At 59.7% G+C, this 23,023-nt stretch overlaps 3 long non-coding RNA genes across 4 annotated transcripts in view; 1 reads left to right on the forward strand and 2 right to left on the reverse strand.

Annotated features, from left to right (window-relative positions):
- The first annotated feature begins 154 nt into the window (after positions 1–154).
- Positions 155–2,261, forward strand: LOC132668581 (uncharacterized). The gene is made up of 2 exons (XR_009605639.3): positions 155–879; positions 1,140–2,261. It is a non-coding gene; the product is annotated as an uncharacterized LOC132668581 (long non-coding RNA).
- Positions 2,262–3,476: 1,215 nt separating this feature from the next.
- On the reverse strand, positions 3,477–4,921 carry LOC145715549 (uncharacterized). Its single transcript, XR_014137765.1, has 2 exons — positions 4,107–4,921; positions 3,477–3,707 (listed from the first exon to the last, which is right to left on the reverse strand). It is a non-coding gene; the product is annotated as an uncharacterized LOC145715549 (long non-coding RNA).
- Positions 4,922–4,983: 62 nt separating this feature from the next.
- The window catches only part of LOC132668587 (uncharacterized), a 45,833-nt gene continuing 27,793 nt past the window's right edge, over positions 4,984–23,023 (reverse strand). For both annotated transcript variants that reach the window (XR_014137764.1, XR_014137763.1), the window contains one exon: positions 4,984–5,244. This is a non-coding gene — a long non-coding RNA (uncharacterized LOC132668587). The remainder of the gene's footprint in view (positions 5,245–23,023) is intronic.

A 23,023-nucleotide genomic window follows, 5' to 3' on the forward strand; every position in this document is an offset into this window, starting at 1 on the left:
AGCCCACTTCCTCAAACCGTGAGCGGTGGACGCAGGCGCTCAAACGTCTCCCGTGGGAGGATGTGGAGAAGCCGGAGCGCTCCCACGCGGCTGGCGGGCAGGCGGGGCGGCGGCCCCCGCGAGAACCCGGCCGTTCCTCGGAGGGTTGCGCGTGGGATTACGGACGGCTCGGCAGCTCCACTGTGGAGCTCGCCCCTGCTCTGAAAACAGGAGCCCACACCCTCGCACGCGACCTTCACCGCAGCGCCGGGGACGGCGACCGGCTCGATTGCACAGTGCGAACGGTCACCGCCGGATAAACGGGTAAGTGGCGGAACGTCACTCAGCCCCCAGACGAACGAGGTAGCGAGCGGGGCTGCGACAGCGACGGGGCTCCGACACACCACGGGGCCAAGGCAAGCAAGCCAGGCAGGCGCGGTGCTGTGATTCCATTCAGTATGGGCCGCCCGGAATAAGCAGACCCGTGGAGACAGCGGCCTGGGGGCCGCCAGGGGCTGAGGCGGGGGCTACTCCTTCCTGGGAACAGGGTGGGATTTGTGACGAGACGGTGGGGAGCCGCAAGGTGGTCGCACGGCACCGTCAGTATACTGGACACGGCCGCCCTGTCCGCTCGTAAACGGGTCGTTTCACACGGTGTGAATGCCACCCGCAGAGAAGTGTCCCACAGAGCCACCCAGCGGCTGCCGCGGGTTCGTGAAGATCTGGGATGGAACTTCCGTCCGAAGCAGACAGAACAGGGGCCTCTGGAGCGAGGCTCTGGCGGCTCACCCTCGCCCCCTGGGACTTGAGCACGGGTGACACGGGCGGACGGCACCCCCTCAGTCTTCCCCCCTGCCAGACACACAGCAGAGTCCTGCTCGCACCGCGTTCTGAAATCAGGTAAATTATCTCACGTCTGAATCAGAACCGCGGGACCAGATGGGGCTCTAGACTTACGCGCACACAGGTCCCCGGCTCCGGCCTCGCCCCGCCACCTCCCTCCTTGCCCACCGCGGGCCCTGCATCTCTACGATGGGACGGGAAGGGACGGGGAGGGCAGGCTGGCATTGGGGCGGAGGTGGGACAAGGCGGGAAGCCCGTCGGCCGGCGCTGTGCAAACGCGGCCCCACCCCTCTCCCCGCACCTGCCCCTGCGCCCAGGAGACGCGGCTTCCCCGCGAGGACGGAGCTGGGCAAGTGCGCAGCGGGACGTGAAGGGCACCCCTATCGCCGTCTGGAGCTCGGGCAGCGGCCTGGGGACCCGGGCCGGACGTGGCCAAGTGTCTGGCTGAGAGGAGCGTCGGGGACCAAGGGCGGATTTCGAGTCTCCTCAGCAGAGCGCCCGGTGGTTCAGGTGTTTGGGGGTCACCCCGTCCCCGGCCGGCCGTGCTGCCAGCAGGCGGGAGTCGTGGGGCTTGAAAGAGAGCGCACAGGCAACACTGGCTCCCTGGAGAAGCAGAGTTCACTTTCCATCCACTTGTGGAGTGACCGCGAGCCTTTCCGTCAGTTTCCACGAACCACTACAAACCGGGGGAAATTCATGCTGACTTGTATTTCACACGGGGACCGAAGGGGATGGCGACAGGGCTCGAGGTGGCCATGAAGGGGCACCTGTCGGGCCTCCTCCTTCAGGAACGTGACGGCATCGGCCCCGCGGCTGCGTCCCGAGTCCCCCCCGCAGCAGGTACATCTGCCCCATAGGCCCCTCCGTCAACGCTCTCAGACTGCACTGCGGGCGAGGGTCTCCCGGCCAACCTCCCTCCTCCTCCCGGCCTCTCCGGCCTCCCCGCTCCTGCCTCCCGCACAGGGTGTCCCCGCAAATCTGAACATCACACGCCCTGACCCTGGAGTCCCAGGGTGACAGGGGACCCGCACGGAACGGAGGAGCGTGTCCCCGGGAATGTCCTCCCCTGCCCTCACCACCGCGTCCACTCACCCACGGAGCAGAAGCCAGGAGCAGCGGCCTTCTTCCCTCCGGGTGCCGCTGGGCGTCATGAGAACCTCCGAAGGGATGGGGCGTGTTAGGGACCTGAGACTGCCCCTCGTACTCCCATGGTCGCGAGTATTTCCGGAAAAGCAGTGTAAGCGTGTGCTGTAAGAACCACGGTTAGGCATTGCAAGGCCAGGGCTCACTTTCCCTCTCGCGCCAGTGCCCCAGCCGCACCCGGGAGGCGGGCAGTCGGTCTCCGGTGAGTAAATGAGGGGCATTTATATCACCCCGGGGGCCAGCCGAATTCAGGGCTCCATCTGCCCGATCTGCATCCACAAAGGTGTTGCCGTAAAGGCTCTTAAAAATTGCAGCGTGTTTACTTTATTTCAGAGTTTCCAGGCAAGAACAGGTGGGAGAAAGACAGAGTCTCTACCAAAGAGAATGACTTCTTGTTTTGGAAAGTGCAGGGGGACCGAGGTGGGTGGAAGGGACGAGCAGCTGGCCCCGGACTAGGTGCGAACACAGAGGACGGTGACCTCTCTCAATGCCACCCCAGTCCGGGTCTGCACTCACCAGGGGCCAGCGAACAGTCCCCTGAGCCGCTCTGTCCGCACGCAGAATCTTGCATGAAATTGGGGGTCTGCTCGGAGCGCACTGAGGGAGTGGGCCAGAATGAGGGGGGCCCAGTTATTCCACAAGCATCCACGCCCCGTGTTAGGTGCTACAGATGAAGATTTGTGCCCGGAGGGAGGTTTTGGTGTAGGAGAAAGTAGGCGAGGGTGGAGGCCGCGAAAGGAGCAGCGGGAGGAAATCAGAGGAAGCCCCTTCCTGGAGCCCACCCTAAGGCGAGGAGCCAGGTTTGTGGACACACGACGAGCACCAGTTCTGGAAACGCACCTGTATCCCACTGATCTGCTGTGGGCCCAGGGGCGGATGGTTGGAGGGAAATGACAGGTGGTTTCCTACATCTGTCCGCACCGGACAAGCGTCCGTGGCCTGACCAAGGCCTTCTCTGTACACGTCTTGTCCGGAAGCTTCCACCGGAGAAGCATGGCGCCTTGGCTCCGGCTGAGGGAAGTATTAGTGTTTGAGAACAATCGGAAGAGCGTGAGTCACCTTAACAACCGACCACCTCTTCCGTTTGCAAAGGGCGTTAGGCTGTGGGATTGCGATTGTTGCCACATCCCTGCACGGGAACCGCCTCGTATCTCTCTGCTGTGTTTACCTACGTCACCGTATCTCCACAAGCGGGTTCCAGCCCATCCGCTGCTTCCCAGGCCAGACCCCAGATCTCGGGGGCCTGAACCAGTGTTTCCCTCACGAGTGTGAAAGCCGGGCTGGCTGCAGTCTCAGGGTCTGTCGGTGCGGTCTCTCCGGCATGGCGACCTCAGAGGGCTCACACGTGTCTCGCGGCGGCTCAGGGGCTCCAGTGGCAGGTGCGGGATGTGACGGGCCGTTCGTCACCCAGCCGAGAGCTCAGAGGCACCATTTCTGTCCTACGGGATGGGTAGTCGCGAGCCCACACCGATTCAAGGAGAGGAAACGCAGGCCACTTTTACTGCTAAGAGGAGCGTCAGAGGACAGGCAGGATGTTCTAAGCCGGCACGATGTGGGCCGCACGTGCAAGATCACGGACGTACACGGTCCCACACGGACGTACACAGTCCCACACGGATGTACACGGTCCCACACAGACGTACACGGTCCCACACGGACGTACACGGTCCCACACGGACGTACACGGTCCCACACGGACGTACACGGTCGCACGGTGTAGTCGGCGTGGTCCTCACAGCAGCCTGGCAGAGAGGAAACTGACCTGGGAGGGATCCAGGAGGCAGTCCGGAGCCGCCCTGCCCGGCCCTGCTCCCACCAGGCCACCGCAGGGCTGCGAACCCCCTGGGTCACAACCCCCCGGAGACAAGGTGGCCTGGATCTCATGCCTCCCACCGTGTCATCAGTCCCCTCCTGTTCCGGCGGGGTTCGATGGGGGGCAGGAGGGAAGAGCCCTGAGGTTATCCTGGCTGGCGAGTGGCCCGGGGAACCCAAGCTCCAGGACGGGGCCCCAGTGCGTGACCTCAGGCACAGGCTGCTGAGGTCGACTTCTCTTTTCCCCAAAGGCGGAACCTGTGGGGGAAACTGCTGGGGTTTTGGCTGCTCCAGGAGGTGGCTCGGGGGAGCCCCCAGCCCTGGCTTACTCTTCGCGCCGGAGAGAGTCAAGCTGCGTCCCCTTCCCGAGCCGCGGCGGGAGCTGCCTCTCCAGAGAGCACCAGTCTTCAACACAAGGGCAGGGGCATGTGCACCACAGGACATCCGCCTCCGTCCGTCTGCTGGGGCCACGCCTCAACCATCAGAAAACAACAAAGGCCAGTCTGCTCCCAGTCGAGAAAAGTTACTGTCCTCGGGCGCCCGGGGCCTCCGTCAGTTGAGCGTCTGACTTCGGCTCAGGTCATGATCTCATGGTCTGTGAGTTCGAACCCTGCGTCGGGCTCTGTGCTAGGAGCCTGGAGCCTGTTTTGGATTCTGTGTCTCCCCTTTCTGCCCCTAACCCACTCACATTCTGTCTCTCTCTCTCTCAAAAATAAATAAACATTAAAAAAAATTTTTTTTTTTTAATAAAAAAAAGAAAAGCCACTGTCCCAATGTGACGAGGCTCCTGGTGGGAGCTTGTTTTCCATCCAGGGAGACAAATTTCCAGGAAGTTCTGTGAGGGAAATAAGCGGGTAGGACCCCCCCCCCCCCCCAGTCTCCTGTTGTGTTTGGGAGAAAGACCTAGGTGGGTGCTGGAGAAAACACGGAGCTGGGAAGGAAGGGAGCTGGGAGGCACGGAGGGCCGGAGAGAGGCGTCGCAGACGTGGCTCCTGGGGTTGGATTTTCAACTACGGTTGTAGAGGCCACAAAGGGGATGGAAGAGGAGGGGGGGGGGAAGGCCAGGGGGAGGTTAAAATTACGAATGGTCCCACGTAAGACAGAATGCCTGTGTGCCACCTGGAGCACTGCGCCAGTCTGTCCTTCGCACCTGTGCGCTCAGGTGTGCGCCCGGACCAGCCTCTCCTTCCCCGTCCGCGTCTTACTTGGATACCCGTTGCCCTGCTCACGGCGCTCTGTCACTACCACGGCCGGCCACGCTGAGGATTTTCCCGACGCTGACGTCACGGCTGAAGCTACATCGGTTCTGGCACCAAGTTCCACCCAGCAAAGTGGAAGCAGTCCTCTTCTCTCCCCGAATGTCATCGTGGGGGAAGGTACGCAGCAGAAGAGCCCGTTTGAATGGGACCGTCGAGTGAGTGTGGCAGAAGGCCTCGGACTTTCCCTGCTCGGGATGGAACAGCCGATCTAAAACAGAAAGGGAGGAAGCAGAAGTGTGTTCGGTGACAGCGGGTGAGACCGGGGCGCCCGAGGGCAGCGCTCTGTGCGGAGCAAGAGCTCAGAACAGCCCGAAGCCGCTGCCTCGGCCGACGCTCCCCGAGCTCGCTGAGCACCTGCCACGGGCGGGGCCCCGCGCGGCATCCGGGGGTGGCGCTGTTAGCAGGCGCTCGCGGTGCAAGAGTCTCCCAAAGCCCCAGATGTTTCTGCCACAGAGCGTCAGGGACACTGGCACAGCACAACAGGACCTGAAGTTCAGCGGGGGGCCAGGGGCGTCCCCGAGGGAAGGCCAGCTTCAAGCCGGCTCCTGGGGACGGATACAGGACCGTCGGGCCGAGCCTGAGCACAGCCAGGGGGGAGGACAGACGTGCATCCCGACCCAGCTGGCCCAGCTCTCAGCCACGCCAAGAGAACATGCGGATCCGAGGCCACGGCAGCTCGGGGAGCTCGGAACGGGCCGAAAAGGAAGAGGAACCTTGGGAGGTTGTCAAAAATGTTTTTAAATGTTTTTTATTTATTTTTAGGGGAAAGAGTGTGAGCGGGGGAGGGGCAGAGAGAGAGGGAGACACGGAATGGGAAGCAGGCTCCAGGCTCTGAGCCGTCAGCACAGAGCCCAACGCGGCGGGGCTTGAACTCATAAACTGTGAGATCGTGACCTGAGCCGAAGTCGGACACTCAACGGACTGAGCCACCCGGGCGCCCCTGAACCTCAGGAGGTTTACGCAGGGCAGAGACACGGTCAGATCTGTGATGTAGGAGGTACTATCTCTGCAGGACTGATTACTGAGGAAGACGGGAAAACAGGCTGTTCATCAGCGCTATTGAGGGAGGATTTCCAGACATAAAAATCCATCCACTTGAAGCGTGTACTTCAGTGAGTTCTCACCGGTGTCAACATCCCCGTCAGCGCACGAAGCGTTTCGACCACCCCGAAACGTCTCTTCGCGCCCCTTTGTGGCCGGTCCCCTACGCCCCCCTTCTGGCCACGGGCCGCCACTGGTCTGCTGGATGTCACGGGGGGCTCCTTTTCCCTGGCCTGAAATCCCACAAACGGGACATCAGTCAGCGCACACGCCTGGCTTCTGGCGCTCAGCTGAACGGCTTCGGTCGTGCACGCGGTTGAGAAAATCAAGTTTGTTCCTTTTTATTACCGAGCGATACGTTCCGTCGTGTGGATCTACCTCGAGGGGTTTATCCGTTCTCCGCCCGGCGGTTTGGGAGGTCATGAATAAAGCTGCTAAAAACCGCTGCACGCCAAGTCTTCCTAGCGGACTGAGTGTTCGTCTCTCCCAGGGAAACATCTAGCGGTGGGATTGCGGGGGGTCGTGCGGTAAGCGGCTCGTTCTGGCTGCAGCGTTCTGTACGGATAAGCTCAAACTCACTGGAAACCACCGCAGCATGTGCCGAAGTGACCGTGCCACCGTGCCCCAGCCCCGCCACACGCGGGGCCCCGGGCGCCCCGCCTCCCGGCCAACACTCGTGTGGTCCGTCCTTGTAATGTTATCCTTCTGGTGGGTCTGGAGTGACACCTCATCGTGGTTTTAACACCTCTGTGTGTTCACTGGCCGTTTCTGTACCTTCTTTTCACGAAGCATCCGTTCAAAGCACGCGTCCGTCTCCTAAAAACTCAAATTGTTTTCTTTACCGAGTTGAACAGTTCTTTACAAGTTCTGGAACCTAACCGTGGCCGCTGAGGTCACGTCGGGCACAGACGATGAGGCCCGAGCCAGGACCACACAGTGACCGACGAGGAGCAGTCAGGAGACCCCGAGCGGCAGACGTGCGGGGTTTGGAGGAGGACACGGGCCGCATCCGTGGCTCCGAAGGGGCATCAGGGAAAGAGAAGAGGGTGAACTTGAGCCCCAGAGAGCCTGTGGGGCTGAGGCTGGGACAGGAAGCCGCGGCAGCCGTGTCAGCTGGCTCCCCTGCGGTAATGCTGTTGCGTAAGGAGCCCCCCGGCCCCGTGCAGCGCTCCGACGGGGGCTCCGCATGCCCGTGGGTGTGAGCGCAGCTGGGCAGACGGGGGAGCCGACCCCGGTGCCAGATGTGCACGCGGCTGGGACGGCCCCGCTCCGGCATCTCTCGTCCCTGAGGGACGAGTGGCCTGTGTGCCACTGCTGGAGAAGGCCGACGCACGAGGGCGTGAGCCCAACACGGAAACGGGCTTCAAGCTTCCACCGCCCCGGACGGTGCGGATCACACGGCCCCTCCTGCAGCGGGAGGGGAGTGAGTATTTGCTAAATAATCGAAGCGTTGTGTCCGCCGTGAAGGAGGTCCCTCCCCGGGTCAAGAAAAGACGGGTCTTTATTGACCTGGTTTTGTAGGAACATGTATCGTTTTGTCCAGCAGCACTTCCCTTTTATTCTGAGGGGTCGTCCGCTCCACAGCCCCCATCACACGGTCCCGGCTGGAGGTACGTGCTCGGCCGCAAACCCTCCAAACCCTGAGTACGGCTGACGGATGGGGCAGGCACTTGACCTCCGCACAACTGGAGCCCTCCCTCGAGGCTTTAAGCGCTGAAACGCGGTGCGGCCGACACGGCCCTCCCCGGCGCCCAGGCTCCGACAACGGGGCCGCACGGGCTGTGTCACCCGGGAGAGGAAGTCGGCGAGCACGAACAGAACCCACACGCAGGGAGGAGGGGTGACAGGGACGGGGTGTCCTCGTCGCCCTCAAGTCCTTGGTTCCAGGGGTTTTTCGATCAATTCTTTTTGTCAAAAGTCAAAATTGTGGTTTTTTTATGAACAGGTTTCAAACAAACGTGTCTCCCCCATCACGACGCCATCAGGAGAACTCAGGCTGTGGTGTCGCCGAGAACATTCCTGAAAGAAGTCAGGACACAGGTTTTCCGAGATGCGGCGAGGCTCGGCGTTCCTCCCTTCCCGGCGTGGGATGGTCACCCCCGACCTCTGCTCTTCTGGGTCACGGGACCACACTTCCCAGGGTGGGTGCCATCATCGTGGTGTGGGTGGGACCATCTGGCAGCCCCCGCCCGTAAGCTCTGCCCCCGATAGCAAAGCCACTGGGTGCCCTCCCCGCCCCCCGCTCCCCGCTCCGGGCCTGATCTAGGACGTGCGGAGCTCTGGGCCATCTTCCCGCTCAGTGTGCCTCTCCCACGTGCTTCCCGTGAACCCGGACCCCCAGGCCCACCTGCCTGCCTGGCCTCTCCACCTACACGGTGAGCGGGCATCCCAGATTTCACGTGTCCAGAACCAAACTTCTGATTCCCCGCGTGCCCCCAGCCCAGCCCACTCCTCCCTCGTGTCCCCATCTCAGGAAATGGCGTCGCCATCCACCGAGCACAGAGCCCGGGACCGTGCCCGTCCGCTCTGTTTAACACACGCGCCACGTCCACCTGACGGCACGTCCCGACGTGTCACCCGGCGGCGTGTCCTGACAAGCGCTGCCTCCGAGACGTGTCCCAACCCGAGGAGGCCGAGTCTCGTCCCGCCCCCGTCACATCCTGCCTAGACCTGCAACGGTCCCCCGACGGGGCTCCGCCCACACCCTCCTGGCCACGGTCACCCAACCACACGGTGCGGGCTGCCACCTCACTGCCTCGAAGGCGCTCGGCCAGGCAGACAAGGAGCGCGAGCAAGAGCAGGGGGTGGGGGTCCCCCGAGGGAGTTCCGAGTCCAGCACGACCTCAGTAGCTGCCACAGCCTGGGCCAGGCGCCTCTCGCGCGCGCAAATCTCGGCCGTGGCCCCTCGTCCTACCGGGCGCCACGCCGTCGGGCATGGGCCCAGAAAGCCGAGGCCCCCTTGGGACGACGAGGCGGAGTTCTCGGGGACGGTCGGCAACGGATGTCTTCAGAAGAGCGCGGACCGGCCTTGCGGCCTCAGAGGGCTCCCCTTCCGTGCTTCCTGCCACGGCACGAGGCCCGTGAGTCACCGGGCACAGGTGAGGGTCACACTGCGGCCTCGTGTCAAACCCTTGTCTTACCAACCTTCAGAGCCAGGAGCCGAAGGGGCAGTCAACGGTGCCTTGCCTTGGGGTTTGCCGGAACGAACCGCGCTTCGGCGAGGTTTTGGTGCACACGGCCCATTTGACTTGTGTGTGTGTGTGTGTGTGTGCGTACGTGTGCTCACGCACACGTCACGCAGAATGTCCCACAGTGACCGCTCGTGATCGTACGATCACTGGCAGTGACCACATCCACGCTCTCGAGCCACCATCCCCACCGCCCGCCCCCCGAACGCTTTCATCGTCCCATGCGACGATCACTCTGAGCCGCTAAATGATAGCTCCCCGCCCCCACCCGGGCCCCGGCGGCCACCATGCCTCCCCTACCCCCCCCCCCGCCCCGGCCCCGTGAGTGAGCGGTGCTAGCCCGCCTCGTGTACGTGAACCGGCTCACGTCCCGGCTCACGTCCCGAGCGCGGTGTCCTCGAGGTTCATCCGGGCCGTCTCCTGTGTCACAACCGCCTTCCCTTTCAAGGCTACGCGGTATTTCATTCCATGTGTAAACCACATTTTGCGGATCCCCTGGCTCGTCGGTGCACGGCACCTCGCGTGCGCCTTCTGGCCGTAGCGGGAACCGCCGGTGTGCACGTGGGTGTGCAAGTATCTGCCGAGTCCCTGCCGGCGTTCTTTCGGACTCACGCCTGTCGGCGGAGCTGCGGGCTCGCGTCCATCTGAGCTCGTGAAGGACGTACCGGTTGCGAGGGAAGGAGAGAGGGGGGGCGGAAACGAGGTCTCGTTACCGAGAGTCGCTGAAGGCAGGCTTTGGTTTCGGGATTGCTCCCCCTCTGCTCACACACGCCTCGGGGCACACGCTCACGTGCTCCCACACATGCACACACACGCGCACCTACACATCACACACGCACACTCACACACACACACACACGCACGCTCAATACTCGCACATACACGCGCACACACGTGCACACGATGCACCCACACCACACATACACGTGCTTACGCATCACGCTTACACTCGCTCACATGCACGTATACACGCAGACGCTCGTGCTCACACATACATGCACTTATGCGTCACACTGACACACACACACACACACACCTGCACTTACACACACACAGCCCCTGTGAATGTGCTGGAGCCTGACTGTGAACCAACCGACTGCAAGAGGAAAATGCCCGTGACCAGAACGTCAGCAACAACCTCACAAACAGTCACGGGCGACCCCTGCTGGTGCTGCCGCCTGAGACCCGAGGGGACCTGAGGCACAAGCCAGGTTGTGAGGACACTGGGATGGAGGGATTGACGGCGTCTGCACTTTGCCAACTTCTCTGTGACTGCGCTGTCCTCGATCCCTGTGACCCCACTCCGTGATCCCTGTGACCTCACCGTCCCGATCTTGGCCGTAGGAGGGGAGCGCCACGAACTGCTGTGGTTGATCGTCAAACTAAGGATGAAATACTGAGGGCCGCTGGACACGTGGACGCCCTCACCAGGCCCGGGCTCCTGCCTGCCCCTCCGTTCACGCCCGGGCTCCCCTCCCCCCGCCCCCGTTCACACCCTCACCGGGCCGGCACATTCCGGCACTGCCTCCCCCCGCCCTCAGGACGCCGCTCCAGCGGCAAGAAAGGCCAAGAATCACTCCCATCAGGCCCTTCATGCCCAAAGGCTTCTGGAACGCTGTGTCCCTCAGTCCCCACGTGGTGGGGACTCCCCGCGCCCTGGCCTGAGTCAGAAGCCACCATCGTGTCACCCGTGTCACCAGTGACCAGGAGACTGGATGTCCCCCCCTTCACAGAGGCACCTGCTGCCTCCAGCAGGGGCCCGACCCGGCAGAGAGAGGGGCCCGGGCTGCGGTGACGTCCCGCCTGCTTGGAAACACGACCCCAGTCTCTCAGGGAAGCACAGGTGATTCTCAGCAGGAGGACCCCCTGTCGATGCGAGGTGCTCCCCCACGCTCTAAGGACTGGGGGTGCCCCCGAGTTCCCCCGACACCTTCCTCCCTCCCAGCGGCACACGGCAGCTCAGGGTCCTGACCGCCCGGAGGGAACGCTCGGACCCGGACGCTAGGCCCGGCGCAAGCTCGGGCTTCCTGGGCCCCTTTTCCTCTCTGGACCTGTCTTTCCACCTGTAACCCCCTCCCCACGTGGACCAGAAGAACATTTCCAGATTTTCTCCCAGCTCCCCAAAGACACGGAGAGCCAGCAGGGGAAGGACAGAGAGGGAGGGGGAGAGAGAGAACCCCCAGCAGGTTCCTCGGGGTCAGCGCAGAGCCCGACGTGGGACTCAGTCCCACGAACCGTGAGATGGTGACCGGAGCCAGACACTTAACTGACTGAGCCCCCCGGCGCCCCTCCCCTCAGGACTGCTTCCACTTTAGCAAAGGGAACGCGAGGTGCGGAGCAAGACGGAATGAGAGGGGCAACCGGTCAGACGCTAGTGACGAGTCGGGGGCGCCCGGCGGCCGTCCACGCTGCCCCATCTTGCAGGTACGAAAATTCCTCCCGGGCACGAATGTTTTGTTAACAACAGAAGCTCGGTTGCATTGGACTGTCTTCGTGACCTCGTTCTAATCGTTCTAATGAAGGTGACTTCCAAAGGAAACCCCCCTCCTCTGCCACCCCCGGAGCCCCTGCCTCCGCGCCCGCCACAGACAGCTTCTAACGCCGCGCTGGCATTAGAAAAGCTCGGGGGAGGGGGGTTTCCAGAACCTTCTCTTCCCACTTCCCATTTCTCGAGTCATTTGAACTATCACATATGTAAAGAAAAATGTCACGGGCGGGGAAAACACAAGCTCTCGGGGCCTGGAGGAGGGAAAGCCCAGTCCCCGGAGTTGAGCCCCCCTCTTGGCACTTGGTCCTGGGATGGAGGGGCTGGTGGTCAGAGGTACGTCCCCGTGTCATTATGGGGACCGTGCCCGGTGGCCCCGAGAAAGCACCAGGGCTCCGGAAAGTGGTCTGGAGGCCACGTGGCCTGTGCTGCCTCCTCACTGCTTGAGAGCTGCTCGCCAGTACAGGGCCACCTGCGCAGGGGTCCCCCCCACCACAGGGAGCTTGGGGCCACTGGTGTGGGCCCTCTAGGGGAGATGCCTGCACCCCTTTTCCCACAAGTAGAGGGGCCGGCAGGATACAGGGACTCAGAACCCCAGACAGAGGGGCCCGGTCCCAGCCCCTGCCCTCTCTGGCCCCGTCCCCTCCCTGCCAGCCTGCTGGCTCCCGCCCACACCAGTGAGGGCTTGCACCCCGAGGGCTTGTGCTGGTGCGCACGGCCGGCCCGTGGGTCCCCAGCACAGGGCCGCAGGCCGCCTGCCCGGGGCCCCTCCAGGCTCCGGACGGTGCGTGCAGACGGGAAAGCCGCTGGGGTCCCTGGCAGCGAAAGCGCCAGCTCCGGCTTTGTCACGTTTCCCCGGTCGTGAGTTTGAAGCAACGATAGCCAAGCACGCAGACCTGGGCCATGTGGGTTTTTAACGGGCCCAGAAGGAGGCCCTCCCAAGTAGGACCGCGGGCCTCGCAGGAGCGGGTGCCAGGGGCAGAGGAGAGTCAGGTGCTGGCCCCAGGGACGTCCCAGGCTGGGATGCGGGCGAGACAGAGAGAGAAGCCACCGGAAAACAAAACAGACGACAGGGACTGTCAAGGACTCTGAGGGGATACAGGCATGTTTGAGGGAAACGGTATTCGCTGCATCCCCGCGTGGCCGGCAGTAAGAGGTACACCTCCTGTCACCTCGGTGTCACGGTGTCCCCTGGTGTCCAACACCCAGGACTCGACAGGCCTCACAGCCGACGCAGCAGAGTCGGAATTAAAATCCAGGACCGTCTGACTCCAAAACGCATAGGTGAGATGCTGTTTAGACTTTTTTTAAATTCACACGTGGACACGAGTCATGCAAACATTTGTCAGCTCTGTTCACCACGACCCACGGGCAGGGTTTCGGTGTCACCGCTGACCGTGGTCACGGGGGCTCCCAGAGGGCACCCGTCGTGCGGATGACATGCCTCGGGTTCCCCAGTGGGACGCAGCAGAGGCAGGAAGCCCTTCGTCTGGCACCTGCTGTCGGGCCGAGAGGCTGACGCTCAGACAGGCTGCTGGGCTGGGCGAGGCCGCTGGTGGGTGGCAGGGGCGTCCCCTCCCTCTGCGGCCGCCGTGCACCCCGCCAATGCCCCTCGTGGGTGAGGGACCCCCTCGCCTGCGACGCCTCCTGTGAAGCTCGGAAGTTCCCACGGGGAAGACCCACCTTCAAGTCGCTCACGGCAGTGACAGTGACGGGACGGTGTGCCATGTGCAGACAGACGGGGACACGGGCTGGGCTGGAAAGCCTCCCAGATGAGACGGTGACGGAGCTGACACTCCAGGCTGTGTGGAATTTGCTCAGAGAGACAGCCAGGCGGAGAGCTGGGCCCGGGGATGGGCAAGGTGCGGGGGCTGCGAGCAGCTCGGCAGAAACCAGCGTCCCGCAGCCGGGGACCGAGGCAAGACCTTATCCTGTTTGCAGGGGGCTTGAAGCAAGGCACCCACGCAGTCACATCTGCATTCTGGAAAGAACATTCCGGAAGCAGGGGCGAGTCCAGGCGAGAGAAGACCAGCGTGATGGAGGTGGGGTAGGATGTGCCCGTAGCCGGTGACACACGCTCAGGACCCAGACAAGGCAGAGACCACTGGGTGGAGAGGAGCAGGCGGTGGACGAGAGGACTCAGGGAGCAGAGGCACAGTGGCAAGGGCATCGGGACACTGGAGGGTCACGTGGGTCAGGGACACTCGTGCTGCAGTGACACCCAAGAAAGGAGGGCACGTTTGGTGGGGAGGAGCAGGTCTGCCTGGGGCACGGCGCGGGTGACGCGTGGACGGGACACTCACGGGGGGCAATCCGGTGGGTCCGTGGCTCAGGAGAGACGTCGCGGCTGGACATCGGGACGCAAGGATTTGGGGGTCATTAACGCACTTCGAGTTCCAGGGTCCTGGGAGCCGCTGAAGTCACCCAGGGAGAAGGGGGCTAGAGAAGCGGTGGGGGCAGTGCCCACGGGAGCCTGACGCCGTCTGTGAGCTTGCGGAGCCCACGCAAGACCGAGAAGGCGCAGAAACCAGGGGCGACTCACGGACTCTCCAGGGTACCTGAGGGCTTCCCAAGGGCAGCCGGGCACCGAGCTCCGGGGGGACCCTGCTTCATGTGCGCTCTTTCCCGAGGTCTCCTTCCCCTCCTGCCCCGCACCCCGGGCCTCCCTCGGTGGCGCGGCCCCCAGGGGGTGCAAACCTCCAGCAGAGCGACAGCTCACAGGGTTGGTGTCTCTGCGGAGAAGGTGCTAAGAAGAAACCAGCCGAAAACCTTCACGTTAAAGACAATCCAAGGGCGGATCACTATGTGCTTTTGGCGGATTACCGACCGAATGTCATTTATACAACAGAACTCCTTTCGCTCCTGCCTCCTTAAACAGTAACAAAATGGTTCTCGGTGCTGACGGCCGTAAAGGACATAAAATGAAAAGGCAGTTGGGGAGGAACCCTCGCAAAAAGGATAGTCATCCACGGATGTACAGCGAAGATGAAATGATTTTTAAAGCCCTATTTGATTAAGAGATTTCCAATGGAAGGGCACACTTTTATATGAAGATTTATAGTATGTTTACGTTCTTTTAGGTGCTAATAATTGTAATAAGGAACACAAAAGAGGTTTTCAACACTTCGGATCCCAGAGTTGCAAGAAATGCAAGAAGTCAAGCGTTTCAGTGGTTTTGTTGCTGACCTCTCCGTCAGAGGGTCTCAGACCAAAGTAGAGGAAGGAAGCCAGGCCAGAACAGGGCGCAGGGCACGGGTGGGTGGTGCAGGGTGTGGGCAGGTAGGCGGGCCGGGCACAGGGTGCGGGCGGGCGGGTGGGCCGGCGGAAGGTGCGGGGCCCCGGGCAGGAGCAGTTCAAGAGGAGCAGCCTGCTGAACGTTCAGGGTTCGGACAGAGCACAGGAAACGGGGTCAACATTTGACGCCCCCACAGGAGAAACGTCACCCGGGAGCTGAACGGGACGCACGGATGTTCACAACGGCACAAGTGGGGACCATCGTGGGATGCTGGTTGGACCAGCTGCCAGCCTCTGTTCCCATTTCATAGACGGGGAAACTGAGGCCCCGAGAGGTGTCCCGCCTGAGCTCAGCGCTCCTCTCCTTGTGCCGCCCACTCCTCACAAGCACAACCACTAACTCACAGGGCTGCGGCCTCGTGCCTGGCTTGAAACCGGCCGGACCGACAAGGGGGACAAATGCGGGTCAGCGGGTGGTCATCAGGGCCATGGGGTGTTGGAGAGGCGCCACCGGCTGCTTCGCTCCAGCTGAGCCCGCGGCTCGGCGTGACCTGGGGCTGGGCCTTCCTCCCATCCGGCCTCTGGACTTGCTCTGGGAGAGGTGGTGAGCTGGGGACCCCCTCGAGGTCTGGGGAGCTGAGGGATGGGGCTCTCTGCTCCCAGCACCCCCACCTCCGCCAGAGCACCTCTTCTTGTCTGTGCCTGCTGGGCTGGGTGCCGCGAAGGGGTTCCTTCGAAAAAAGTGTTTTGTCGCTTAAAAAAAAAAGCCAATATAGAACGTAGTGACCCCTCGGCTTTTCCTGTTCTGCTGCTATTTGTTCTGCCTGAAGGATTTACTAATTCAGTTCACTGAACACTTACTGAACACACACTACATAATGACGGTCTCTATAAACACAGAGATAAGCACGATGTGCCCCTCTCCTCAGTGGGCTTAAAATCTGGCAGGGGAACTGCAGGTGGGAATGCAAGCTGGTGCAGCCGCTCTGGAAAACAGTATGGAGGTTCCTCAAAAAACTAAAAATAGAAGTACCCTACGACCCAGCAACTGCACTACTAGGCATTTATCCACGGGATACAGGTGTGCTGTTTCGAAGGGACACACGCACCCCAACTATCGACAATAGCCAAAGTATGGAAAGAGCCCAGATGTCCATCGATGGATGAATAGATGAAGAAGATGTGGGACATATACACACACACACACACACACACACACACACACACACACACAATGGAGTATTACTCTGCGATCAAAAAGAACGAAATCTTGCCATTTGCAACCACATGGATGGAACTGGAGGGTATCATGCTAAGTGAAATTAGTCACAGAAAGACAACAATCATATGACTTCACTCATATGAGGACTTTACGGGACAAAACAGATGAACGTAAGGGAAGGGAAAAAAATAATATAAAAACAGGGAGGGGGACAAAACAGAAGAGACTCGTAAATACAGAGAACAAACAGAGGGTTGCTGGAGGGGGTGTGGGAGGGGGGATGGGCTACATGGGGGAGGGGCATTGAATAGGACACTGGTTGGGATGAGCACTGGGTGTTATACGTAGGAGAAACATCAGTGGCATCTACTCCTGAAATCATTATTGTACTGCATGCTAGGTAACTTGGATGTAAATTAAAAACTAAATCTAGCCAGGGAGACAGAATGAGAAGGGATGATTATGCAGATCATGAAGTAGGGAAGGACTTTAAAGAGGAGGTGACATTTGAGCTGGGCTTTGCAGACTACATAGGAGTTGGAGCTCCATGCCCAGCGATGGTGCACTGAACGACCCACCAAAGCCCACTGAACACTGGCTCTGTGGGGGCAGGGAGGTAAGGAGGCAGGAACCACGACTGGGCCCAGATACAAGATGGGGACAAAACCGGGGAGTCTAAGCATTTGGGCCCGTTTCTCTCAGGGCAGCATTTACCCTTCTGTCCTGTCTCAGGACAGCGGAGAGGCTAAGCGTCACTGTGATATCCACACGCGGTGTGAAGCTGAGCTCACCCCGGGAGTTCAGAGTCGGTTTAAGGTTTTTAAAATCATTCAGAATATTTTCCCAAATGGACGTAATAAAAGGAGCAGTTGTGCGATCACGTCAGTCAATGCAGGAGAACCTGTGATAAAATGCAGTATCCGTTCTGGATGTTCTGAAACGTCAGCTAATAATAGAAGGGACGCTCCTTGCTCTGACGTAGAGCGTCGACACAAATAGCCCCGGCGGACGCGGGACGATGCCAGGACCCGCACTTCCGCCCCAGGTATACACTCAAAACAGGCGGGACGGGTGTCCAGACAAAACCGTGGTGCGCCCAGCAGCCGAAAGGTGGAGTCACGGCAAACGTCCGTCAGCTGAGGCGCGAGCAGGAGAAACGTGGCCTCTCCAAACGGTGGGGCATCATTCGGCCATCTGAAGGAAGGGGGCGCGACATACCCACACGGCGACCCTGGGAAACACGGAGCCTTCCGGGCGGAGAGCAAGAAAGCAGGTGGGGTGGGCCACGTAGCATGCGACTGCCGGGCCTTGGGGGAGGGAGCACAGTGGCGGCCGCCTGTTGGGGAGGAGTCTCCACGACGGGTGGCGAGGTGTGTGGAATTGAGTCCTGGTGACGGGCGCAGGGCGCTGCGGGAGCACGGAGCGCGCTGAGGTAAGTTTTGTTAGGTGCGTTTACCGCACAAAAGTTAGCGTGACCAAATGTGGGCGAGAAGGGGTAACGGCCGGGATTGTGCGTCGCTGGCCAGACTGTAACACGGCGTGGCCACTCTGGAAAGCAAGCTGGGCGCTTTCCTTCGACGGAAAAGGGCACACGGCTCGCGTTCCCACTCCGCCGTGTGCACTCAAGAGGAACGACGGCGTGTTGCCACGAAGTTTCGTAAAGAACATTCACAGCGGCTTTTTCCATGACGGCCCCAAACCAGACACGGCGCGGGGGTCCTACTGAATAAACAAACTGGAGTCCACAGACCCATGGAGTACCGATCAGGGATAAAAAAGGATGGTCGGCTGAGCCAGTTAACAACGTGGATGGATGTCAAAAACATTAAGTGAACAAAGCCTTCCAGGAAAGGGAAATGCCGTATCATGCAACGCACAGTTTTCACTGTAAAAAACAACAACGGAAAAATTGTCTCAGAAGAGCAGACGTACGGAGTGATGGTAACACTGGGGTGACAGCAGTGGGGTCTGGGTTACTACGCATTGGTCGAAATTGAGCACAGGTGCACATGTCAGGAGGAATCTCGTGTGCACTTGACCGTCTGTAAATTCTACGTCGAAAGGAAAAACTCTAAGCAAACACTGAATTCTAGTTCATAACATGCAAGCTGCACCATAGGGAAGGAGTGCACTGGGGTCTCCAGTCTACTGGAAACAAAATGGGTTCGTCATAGCCAGAGGGACAACAAGACGGACAGCTGCGTGACAAAGTTAACAACAGCACGCACACACTTGCTCCCGTTTCCCTTAAAATGCTCTCGATTCTGTGTACACTTGGGATTTTTCACAATAAAATGTTAGGAGGGAAAATCCTCTGACCCAGCAATTCCACCCAAAGTATTTACGAAGGAAAAATGAAAACGTATATCCACAAAAAGGTCATCCGCAAGGCCATTCGTAACAGCTTTATTCGTTTCAGCCCAACGTGGCAAACATCCCAGATGTCCACCAACAGAGAAATTCACGGAGCGTGGTGTATCTGTACGACATAAGCCAGTCAGCAATAAGAGCGATCGACGGCTGGTACACGCAGAGGAACTTCACAGACATTCGCCGAGAGAGAGAGAAGCGGGACGTGCGGGAGTTCGGAGGGCGCCTGGGTGGCTCAGTCGGTCGAGTGTCCGACTCTTGATTTCAGCTCGGGTTATGACCTCACGGTTCGTGAGTTCAAGCCCTGCATCGGGCTCCACGCTGATAGCACAGAGCCTGCTCGGGATTCTCTCTCTCTCCCTCTCTCTCTGCCCCACCCCCGCTCGCACTGTCTCTCTCTCTCTCAAGATGAATAAGTAAACTTGAAAACAAACAAAGAAGGGTCTGACAATACCAAGTGTTGGTGGGGACGTGGTCTTTGGGGCGTAAACTGGTACAGTCACCGTGGGAAAGGTCTGGTGCTCTCCACCATCAACACCACGACCCGGCCGTCCCGCTCCTAGGTATGCAGCAAACACCCAAGAGAGACCCGTGCTCTGCCCACCAGAACACACGTGCAAGAATGTTCACAGCAACGCATCCGTAGAGCCCGAGACCGGAGTCTGAGGCTCAGAAGTCCAGCCACGAGACAAAAGAGGAACAAGCAGAACGGTGTTTGTCTTGGGGGAGGGGGCCGTACCTGACCGGACACGGAAGCCGTCTGGTTCGCCAGAAATACCTATCTGGAGCCGAGTGTGCTGACCGGAGCGTATACCTGTGTGAAAATTCACCGGGCTGCACAGTTAAGCTCGCACGCTTTACACACTTTACATGTGATACACCTCGATTTAAAATAGTTTTCAGGGGCGCCTGGGTGGCTCGGTCAGGTGAGCATCCGACTCTCAATTTCAGTTCAGGTCATGATCCCAGGGGTGTGGGATCGAGCCCCGTGTTGGGCTCCACACCGAGCGTGGAGCCTGCCTGGGACTGTCTCTCTCTCCTTCTCTCTCTGCTGCTCCCTCACTCGTGCACAATCTCTCCCTCTCTTTCTCTCTCTCTCTCTCTCTCTCCCCAAATTAAAAAAAAAAAAAGATCTGATAGAATGTCTCTAAAAATGTGATGTGGAAGAACATATCATAAAAAATAAAATAATTTTTAAAAGCTCCTACTAGATACTATCAATAATGTATTCATGACAAATACTTTTTAAAAATTTTTTAAAAAAATTTTTTATGTTTATTTCTGAGACAGAGAGAGACGGAGCACGAATGGGGGAGGGGCAGAGAGAGAGGGACACACAGAATCCGAAGCAGGCTCCAGGCTCCGAGCTGTCAGCCCAGAGCCCGACACGGGGCTCGAACTCACAAACCGCGAGATCATGACCTGAGCCGAAGTTGGTCACTCAACCGACTGAGCCACCCAGGCGCCCCATGACAAATGCTTCTTAAACAGGACATCAAGGCACTACCAATCAGGAAAAGACGGATACATTTGACTACATAATAATTAAGCACGACTCTTCATCAAAGGATCTGTTAAGGGAATGACGGGCCTGAGTGGTGATGTTTGCAATACTGGTAACGCAGAGCATCATATCCGTGTTACACAGAGAACCGATTACACGCGTATATGCACACCTTACACACGTACGTATAATAAAATGCTTATATATATAGATGCATGTGTATACACGTATAAGCATAAAATAGAAGTATATTTTATTATACGCGCCTTATGTATACGTATTTGTATAAAATACGTGTACGTTTTCCGTACGTACGCATATACATACACAGGTGCAGAATATGGAAAGAAAAGGACAGCACGCACAGCAAAAAATGAGCAAGAGCCTAACCGTCAGGGAAACGCTGGGTGAGGCCACTCATGCCCCCCAGAGTGGCTAAAACGTAAAAGGCCCACAGCGCCAAGTGTTGGTAGGTGCAGACAGCAGCGGCTGACTGGTTTGCGGACGTGTCAGACCCTGAACCCGAGAATCCCACCCCGAGGCCCACACCCGGCGGGACGCCCGTACGCGCCGAGCGGGAGACAGGCTCCGGGCTCACAGCGGCAGCGTTCCTAACTGCCGGAAACTAGAAACGATTCCATGTCAAGCACCGTAGAATAGGTCAGAAACAGGGGGGTCTGTCTACACAACCGGAATCTACACAGCGGTCTACGCGAACCGCCACAGCCACGCGCAGCGACCCAGATGAGTCTCACAAACGCAAAACTGAGCCAAAGACACAAAACACAAGGGTGCACGCTGTGCGAGTCCATTTACAAACGGTTCAAAACAGGCGACCATAAGCCGTAGAACTCAGGCTGGCAATCCTGTGTGGTGAAAGGAAAAAAGCCGGGAAGAAATTTCCCTAAAAGTCGGCATGATGGAGACGACTGTAGTCAGAGAAGGCTCTGGGGGAAGGGAAGTGGAGGGGGGAGAAGGCCCGGAACGTTCCATCTCCTGCGCTGATTGCTGGTTGCTTGGATATCTGCTTCATAATAATTTACAGAACCGGGAATATATGTTTTCTACGCTTTTCTGAGGGAGTGTTACATTTCACAGTATTTTTTAGTATTTTTTTATTTGAAAACATTTTTTTAATGTTTATTTTTGAGAGAGACAGAGCATGAGCAGGGGAGGGGCAGAGAGAGAGAGGGAGACACAGAATCCGAAGCAGGTTCCAGGCTCCCAGCTGTCAGCACAGAGCCCGACGCGGGGCTTGAACTCACCGGCCGTGAGATCATGACCTGAGCTGAACTCAGACGCTCAAGCGACTGGGCCACCCAGGCGCCCCTCACAATATATTTTTTAGAAGAGGCTTAAAAATTACCGGGTCGGGGTGCGGGGCAGAAAATATGTTGGTCCTCCCGGGCAGCGCGGGGGAAGCAGGAGAGTCACAGCCGGGAGAAGGGCATCAGAGGCCGAGGATCCAGGCCCGGTGGGGGAGGGACGGCCGGCTGCTGGCCCCGCAGCAAAGAGGGGGGTGACACCAGGAGGAGAATTCCAGGCCAGTTGTGAAGGCCCGTGAGCCACCACGCGAGGCCCTGAGCTGTGCCCAACGCGGGCACCCAGCCCAGAGGGCAAAGGTGTTCACCCCCGCGCGCGCCGCCTCTGCGGGAGGAAGGGACGCCCCTTCTATTTTGCACAAAGCTCCACCTCCTGGAGGGGGCAGCATTTCCCAAATCACTTTTTCCTGTAACTTTCAAGTTTAAAAATATAAATATACTTACTGTAGGGACCCGGGACTTTATCCCGGAGACGTGCGTGCCGGCAATGTCAGACTCGAGCAACGCTTCCTTCCGCCCCGATCGGAGGGCCCCCAGGGGGCGCCACTACCAGGTCTCTGGCTTCTCCACCCAGCCCCCAACCGTCCGGCCCCGCACCCCCACCCGGTGCCGGGCAGCCCCGAGAGCGCGCTCTGCCTGGTGAGGGTCCCTCACGCGTCCCCGGCGGACTGGCTCCACGCCCCCACCGCAGTCGTTACTGAGTCCGTGCCAAGGCTGGCAAAGGCTGGAAGACATTTAGGGCCGTTGGCAACAGGACCAGGTGATGTCGTGGGTGGGGCAGGTCCCGGCGGCTGCCAAGCGTGAAAAGGCCAGACCGTTCAGGGCTTCTGCCAGGTGGGCCCGGGGACGGTGGCCCCAAGAGGGACAGCAGAGGGGCACGCCGGTGTGCCAGAGGTCTGGGGCGGTCGGTGCCTTCCCCTCCTCCCCTGCACCTCGGCCCCTCAGCACGGACTTCCCGGACTGGCTGAACCCCTCGGAAGGCTTCGTCTCTCCGTCTCCCGTCATTAGATGAGCAAGGAGTGTAAACAAACACCCTTCAAAGTGGCTGGAAGGTGAGCACACACCTAGGGGCAGGAGCCGGTAGTGTTCACCATTGTCTAGAGCTTGTCAGCAACCGCCAGGCTCCCTGCTGCCTTCCTTCCCAGACGGGGAAGGCTTGGGGGCCCCAGGGGCCTCGAGGGGCTTCAGAACAAGGCGGTCTGGCTGCTGATCCCATATTCCAGAGTCCCTGTGTCACAGGGACCTGACTCTGCCTGGGCCCCAGCTCTCCTAGAACCCGTGTCCTGCCTGGGCCTCAGGTAGTGCCGGGTCCCACCTTCCTCCCTGTGCTAAAGCCCCCGTGAGGACTTGGGCGGTTTCTTGTGGGCTCTCCTGGGCCAAAGATGACGCCCTGGCTTTGTCTTTGCTTTTGGCCTTCGTCCCGACTGAATACAAGCAAAACGTAGAACAACAGACACTCGAATCCAGCCGCACAGCCAACACGGCCCATGGCGCATGACGTCCTCTTCCGTCCCTGCCAGTGCCTCCCGCCCCTGCTCTCGGGGCGTGGATATTGGTGTGATGTGAGTACATGAAGCTGTGATGTTGGCAGGGAGGCACGTGAGGACATGTAGGGAGACAA

The sequence above is a fragment of the Panthera onca genome, chromosome B3 (assembly GCF_046562875.1).
Source record: "Panthera onca isolate mPanOnc1 chromosome B3, mPanOnc1 haplotype 2, whole genome shotgun sequence".
NCBI classification, from domain to species: domain Eukaryota; kingdom Metazoa; phylum Chordata; class Mammalia; order Carnivora; family Felidae; genus Panthera; species Panthera onca.